We start from the raw sequence: 6,925 nt of genomic DNA, 5'->3' as shown, positions 1-6,925 counted from the left end.
ACACTCCATCAAAAAATTCTTTTTGATTTTGCAAATTCCTCTCCCCCTGTTCGATGAGGGTAGCGGATAGACTCTGGGAATATTCGAACCTCTGATTTGCCGCAGTACGCCTCGGAGTCTGTGCGGGTAAAGGCTCAAGGGTAGGGGGTTCCACAAGGGGAGGTGTGGCCTCCAAGAGCAGCGGTTCCTCAGCAGACTGCCAGCTGCTGCAGCCAGCAACAGGCTGGGGTCCTCCGAGAGATGAGAAGTCGAAGTTGACCTCCGACGGTTCGACTCCCGTGTGCCCCGTAATGAGCACCGGGTTTATGCAGTTTAAAATAAGCTCGTCAGTCGCATTGAGGCTGACTGCTGGAGCTGGTGGTCCGCCTCCTGTCCCGGCCGCATGCCGCTTCAAGGAGGCATTCTTTGTTTTAGCTTTTGACCTTAAGTCTTGCCATGTCTGAAAATAATTTTGAATTATATTAATTATTTACACAAAATATTAGTGGAAAGAGACTTTATAAGATCTTTAATTATTAAAAAAAGAAGGACAACATCAAGATCACACAATTTTACTTGAATTTCGAAACAATCGGCTTTGAAGTAACATAGCCCCACTATCATTCTTTTCAATATCGTGATTTTTAACATACACATTAGGCTTAAAATGAAACACCATGTGAGCGGTGACCGGACAACTCAGAATGAAATCAACTAAACTCTTCAGAAAAGTCAATAAAGGTGGTGATAAAAATAAATAAAAAATTGGTTAAGGGCTATTTCAGAATTATTTTTTTCGTAGCTTTGACGTTTCAAAGAGGTGTTGAGTTGACTTGATTTGGCGTGAAACCCATGTGAGATGGGAGCATGGTGTTCGTTTTGTTGAAAAGAAATTTGTCATAGGCAGCGCTTCGTCTGAACGAAGCGTTAAGGTAACAAATAGACATTAAATGTACAATACACACAAATTAGTGGAAATGAATAAACAAACCTTTCTCCAGTGTTTAAAATCCTTATTCGCTCCTGCCAGGGCATTTAGTTGCTCGGCAATACCTATCCATCTACGCCGGGATTCTGCAAATGTAAAAGTGGGTGAAAATTTCCCACTCACTAAATCTTTATCCGAACTTACAAGCTCAATTAAGAGTTGCTTTTGGCAATTTGTGATGTGTCCGGCAGCCATTTCTGTTTTGAATAACGAACATATAACGAATAACTGTTTGACAGTCACACCATAGAAATCCCAAAAACACCAGGAACATAGACAATATTTACAGGGGTGCCAATATAATCATCTCTTCTACCAACTTCGACCGTTCGACGCTCAAGAATACGTAAAATTGAAACATTCGAAAAAGTTAGTCGCGGCGACTAGTAGTTTTTCACTCGAAGACGGCGCATACGAAAACGATTGATCGTTTAACTCCAGAATCGCAGGCCTGAAGTCTCAATAAATGGAAACTCAATGTATCCTTAATGTAAGACAGATCAGACATCGCCTTTGTAATTATTATTTTTTTTTTAATAATAAATGTTAATTAAAAAAAAATAGCAATTTTTATTGTCTTTTATTTTATTTATTTTTTTTTTTCACTTGAAGAAAAATTGTACAGATCGTGTTTAGAAAAAAAATACAATTTATGTAAAATTATATATATATAAATTTCCAATTATTCTGAGTAATACATATTATGCAATATGTATTACTCAGAATATTTGGAAATTACTTGCATAATTTCTATTTTGCACTTTATCAAATTAGTTTTTTCTATATTTTTCATATCAGCATATAGTGAATTGCAAAAGTTTTGCAATGAATTTTCTTCTACACTCAAAGTGTTTTTGTCCGTTACAAATTTTTTGAAAACTTCTACGGCTTTATCCATTTTGGCTTGGACGGATGCTATGTTGGGATTTTGTTCATTTAATGGCGTGGATCTGGAGCGCGGGCGTTTTGTTGCTCTCGGAGTGCAGCCTACAGATTCTATGGTCTCGTCCATTGGTATGACACCAAAACCCTCAAGCGTAACTGAAAATTTAATTAGTATTATTACTATGTTTATAATCGAGACAAATCATTATAGATGGAAGAATCACTCATCAGCTGTATAAAATCATTCTCAATTTTACTTTATACATTCAAACATAAACATAATTGCTACAACCGAAAGTGTCTGATGATAGTATCTATAAAGCCATATTATAAAATTTTTAAATAAAATCACAAACCAGTTTGTTCGTCCAGATTTTCCACATATTCTTTTGATGTTCCATCAAGGAACTGAATGTCATCGTATGTAAGTGATTCATCACAAAAATCTGGAGAATCATTTTCAGTATCATTGTTTGGTAACTCGACGTTACCAAATGTTTTCCGTCGTTTTACATATTCGTATAAAAATGATAAATTTTTCATTAGTGGCCATTCTTTGTGACCTGATGCTCCTGATCCAGATCGTTCAAATTTGCATCGTTCTTTTGCAAATCGACTCCGCAAGGCAATCCATCGCAATCTACATTCAGAACCTAGAAGCGATAATTATAATTGTTTGTACAACTGTATTCCATCCAGATTATTTTATATAAAATTGTATGTGACGTGTATTCAGCGCACTTAAACTAATTGAAACTTATACGTTAAAGTGTCAATTGATTCACATTTAAAAAGATAAGGAGCTAGAGAGCCTTCCCTAACAAAATAACCTAACTTTTTATGTGCGCATACAAAACGATAAAAAATGTGTAAATCTCTGATGTTAGTAATAATATATAGAAGTATTAATATTTATCAAACATATTGTATTACACTCACTTGATGCTTTCAATTTGTTACCAATAAATAACCAGGAGTTTTCAACGACATTTCGGTCTTTATAATCTTTTTCTTTCTTGTCATATAAATGACGAAATTGCTCGACCCAAGAAATCAATTCTGCGTCATTTATATCCATTATTTTTATCACTTTCGTCTTCAGCAAATTTATATATAAAATTCGGTAAAATATCTAACTCCGCGTAAATACTTGTTCACAAAATTATTGTTCGATTCGATTGTCAAATACATGAATAAACCTGAACTAACTAACCACTCTTGTCAAATAGTAGATCCATAGAGTATCGATCGAAAATACATAAATCTCGGTATATATCTCAGCTTTCTGTAATCCGTAACCGCAAAAGTTAAAGTTGGACCATCTTTTCGGTTATGGAAAAAAATAAGAGATTATTGCCATCTATTATAAACGGATACACAGGTTTCCTATCTTCCAACTTCTACGGCCTAGGGCCTTACGGCTTATTCTTACCGCTTATTCCTATTATAAACGGGCCTTGAAACGTCGCGCGCCCGCACGCTTGTTTTGGGGCAATTCCGACTGATTTAGTTCTAATGTGGAGCAAGAGAGTCTTTTTTTTATAATTTTCGCTGTTTTGTTTTCACTTTTTAATTTTCATTCTCTTCGAAATCATTTCTTTATATGCGACTTTGGCAAAATAAATAAAAATATAGATAGATTGAGTAGAATAATGTCTATGACTTCACTATTGTTGTCTATGCATAAATATCATTTTTTGACGTATGCTTCCTTTACTGCTAATGATTTAATCCTGTTTTAAATCTCTTTATATCGATATACATTATGTTCCTTAAACTGTTCAGCCTACGCAGATAAATTTATAATCCCATTCTTGTGATTGTTGTTGGTAAGTACTGATGCTTATATTCGCTATTCATTTTGGTAGCGCCCGTTATTCCAAATCAAACTGAGCGACCACTGTCCTTTAATTTGCGCTACAGAATACTCAAATTTAAAATTGCGCTGTCTCTAACGCACCTTATCTTAACTTACGCCAATCGAAACCTAAGTTAGGAAGTCCAATGGCGTTTTGTTTGAAGAACTTTAAACTGTCAATTAGACGTCTACCATTTTACAAGAATTTCAAATATCGATAGCCAATATTCTGATAAAAATATAATGGCGGACGCAATGAAATGTTTGCTGGTTTAAATTTAGGTATGGATAAAGTATATACTGAGTTATACGAAGATTGTCGACAATTCTCTCAACCGATTTCATATGTCGACTTCAAAGTCAAAATAGTCACAGTTCTTATATCCTTATTTTCAATATGCATTTAGCATACGATATCATTGTTTTGACAGAATATTCTGAACACATTCAAATAATAGTTCCGTTAAAACTATGTTCTTTTTCAGGTTTATTTGATTGGGCTTGTACTAATTATCAAATCCTTCCACAGCAGTACCATGGATCTACTAAATCCGGATACAGTTTTCATAAAGACGGAACCAGGGCCCCAAGAAGAAAGTGGAGGTGAAATACCGTATACGGATATGGATTCTGACGTCCCAGATGTAAAGATGGAATGTTGGAAAAGTGCGGAGACTTCTCGGACTGCCAGTTAGTTTCATTGCATAAGTAAAAAAAAATGATTTTCGTAATCCCAGTTCGTTTTGAATTGTCATGCAGGCAGGACATATGCTTGTTCAGAGTAGGTATTTGTGATGCTGAAGGTAGAATGGATGGAAGGAGGTAGAGAAGCGGAACCTGAGAAGCAACTAGCTTTTCAGATGTGTTCACTTAACACGGCCACGTTTCATTTGAGAATTGTGTTCATAGGAATATATCTATAAAGATTTTGAATATATTTGGAGTTATATTTTATCCGTTTTTTATGTGTGTTAAACCAAGCGATACTGAGCGTATCTCAAGAAAGTTAAAAGTGAGATTAACTAGGCGGAAGGTGCTCAAAGGCAAATGGTTTTCCGTTGATGAAGCATCGGTTCCTGAAGCAGACATCTTGGGTCATTCTTATTTCTACCTTAAATTCGCTTATCCAAATTCACGCTTTTACATTGTTAATCGATGATACCTTTAATCTTAAAAAAAAACTCATATTGTAATTCGATGTTCAACATACTTATTATTTTCGAAATCGACATATACCTGCCAGATGTTAAAAAAGACTGCTTAGAAAACTTTGAAAGAATTACCCATACACCAGGTAAAACCGATGTAAAACCACAGACGTGTTCTTTGAGCAACGCCTCATTTTCTCAAAAGAGCAGTCTTACGAGCCACATGCTGACTCACACTGGAGAAAAACCTTTTTCATGTTCCGAGTGCAACTATTCGTGTACTAAAAAGGGAAACTTGACGGTACACATGCGAACTCACAGTGGAGAAAAAACTTTTTCGTCTTGTTTGTGCAATTCTTCATTTTCTCACAAGAGCAGTCTGACGAGCCACATGCTGACTCACACTGGAGAAAAACCTTTTTCATGTTCCGAGTGCAACTATTCATTTTATCGAAAACAAAATTTGAGGAGACACACGCTGACTCACAGTGGCGAAAAACCATTTTCATGTTCTTTGTGTAATAATTCATATACTCAAAAGGGAAATTTGATGAGCCATATGCTGACTCACACTGGAGAAAACCCTTTTACATGTTCTTTGTGCAATAACTCATATATTCAAAAGGGACATTTGAAGAGACACATGCTGACTCACATTGCAGAAAAAACTTTTTCATGTTCCGAGTGCAGCTATTCATGTACTCAAAAGATCAACCTGATGAACCACATGCTGATTCACACTGGAGAAATACCTTTTGCGTGTTCTTTGTGCAACAATTCATTTAATCGTAAAGGCAATCTGACCAGGCACATGCTGACTCACAGTGGAGAAAAACCTTTTTCGTGTTCCAAGTGCAACTATTCTTGTACTCAAAATAAATATTTGACAAGCCATATGCGAACTCACGGTGGAGAAAAGTCTTTTAAATGTTCCGAGTGAAACTATTCATCTTTCCATAAGAAATATTTGACGAGCCACATGCTGATTCACAGTGGAGAAAAACTTTTTTCATCTTCCGAGTGCAACTATTCATTTTATCAAAAACGAAATTTGAGGAGACACATGCTGACTCACAGTGGCGAAAAACCTTTTTCATGTTCTTTGTGCAATAACTCATTTACTCAAAAGGGACATTTGAATAGCCACATGCTGACTCACATTGGAAAATAAAAAATTTCATCTTCTGATTGCAACTTTTCACCTACCAAAAATAAATATTTGACGAGTCACATGCTAACTCACAGTGGAGAAAAATGCTTTAAATGTCCTGAGTTCAACTATTCATCTATTTTATTTGACGAGACACATGCTGATTCACAGTGGAAAAAAACTTTTTACATGTTCCGAGTGAAACTATTCATCTATTTTATTTGACGAGACACATGCTGATTCACAGTGGAAAAAAACTTTTTACATGTTCCGAGTGCAACTATTCATCTTCTCGAAAGCAGTATTTGACGAACCACATGCTGACTCATAGTGGTGAAAAACCTTTTTCATGTTCTGTGTGTTAAAAATCATATACTCAAAAGGGAAATTTGACGAGATATATGCTGACTCACAGTGGCGAAATAACTTTTTCGTGTTCCTAGTGCAACTATACATTAGGGTGTATCGATTTTTAACTTTTTTTTTGTGTTCAAATTCCAAGTTGAGAAAAAGTTGCTACTAGGTACCACAACTTACCACAAAAAAATTTGGATTTTTAAAAAAATATTTAGGTCTCCCGCACAAGGCTTAAAATTTAAATTTTTTTCAAAAAATATAAAAAAAAAATTAAATTAAAAAAAATAAAATCGTAACCCTTGTGTTCTGAACTCATTTTATGCCTTCTGTAAGAAAATTAAAATTAATTCCGGTGGTTTAAACTAAAAAAAAAATACATGGTTCATATATGTGCACAAAATTACAAAATTCCATCAAAATTAACAAACCTTAGGGCTTGTGCGGGAGACCTAAAATCCATCTTTTATAAAAAAAATCGTTTCTTACTTTTTTTATGCCCTAATATTACTGTTTTTTAACTTGGAATAAACACAAAAGTTACGATTTTATTTTTTTTTAAT

At 34.9% G+C, this 6,925-nt stretch overlaps 1 long non-coding RNA gene across 1 annotated transcript; it reads right to left on the bottom strand.

Annotated features, from left to right (window-relative positions):
- Positions 1-1,918: 1,918 nt before the first annotated feature.
- LOC149416277 (uncharacterized) lies at positions 1,919-3,045 on the bottom strand. The gene is made up of 3 exons (XR_016303676.1): positions 2,792-3,045; positions 2,209-2,505; positions 1,919-2,008 (listed from the first exon to the last, which is right to left on the bottom strand). It is a non-coding gene; the product is annotated as an uncharacterized LOC149416277 (long non-coding RNA).
- Positions 3,046-6,925: the final 3,880 nt, after the last annotated feature.

The sequence above is a fragment of the Hesperophylax consimilis genome, chromosome 17, assembly GCF_061612785.1.
Source record: "Hesperophylax consimilis isolate HC1 chromosome 17, BYU_Hcon_1.0, whole genome shotgun sequence".
Classification (NCBI taxonomy): domain Eukaryota; kingdom Metazoa; phylum Arthropoda; class Insecta; order Trichoptera; family Limnephilidae; genus Hesperophylax; species Hesperophylax consimilis.
Note: the sequence above shows the minus strand (reverse complement) of the source record. Positions and strands in the feature narration are given on the sequence as shown.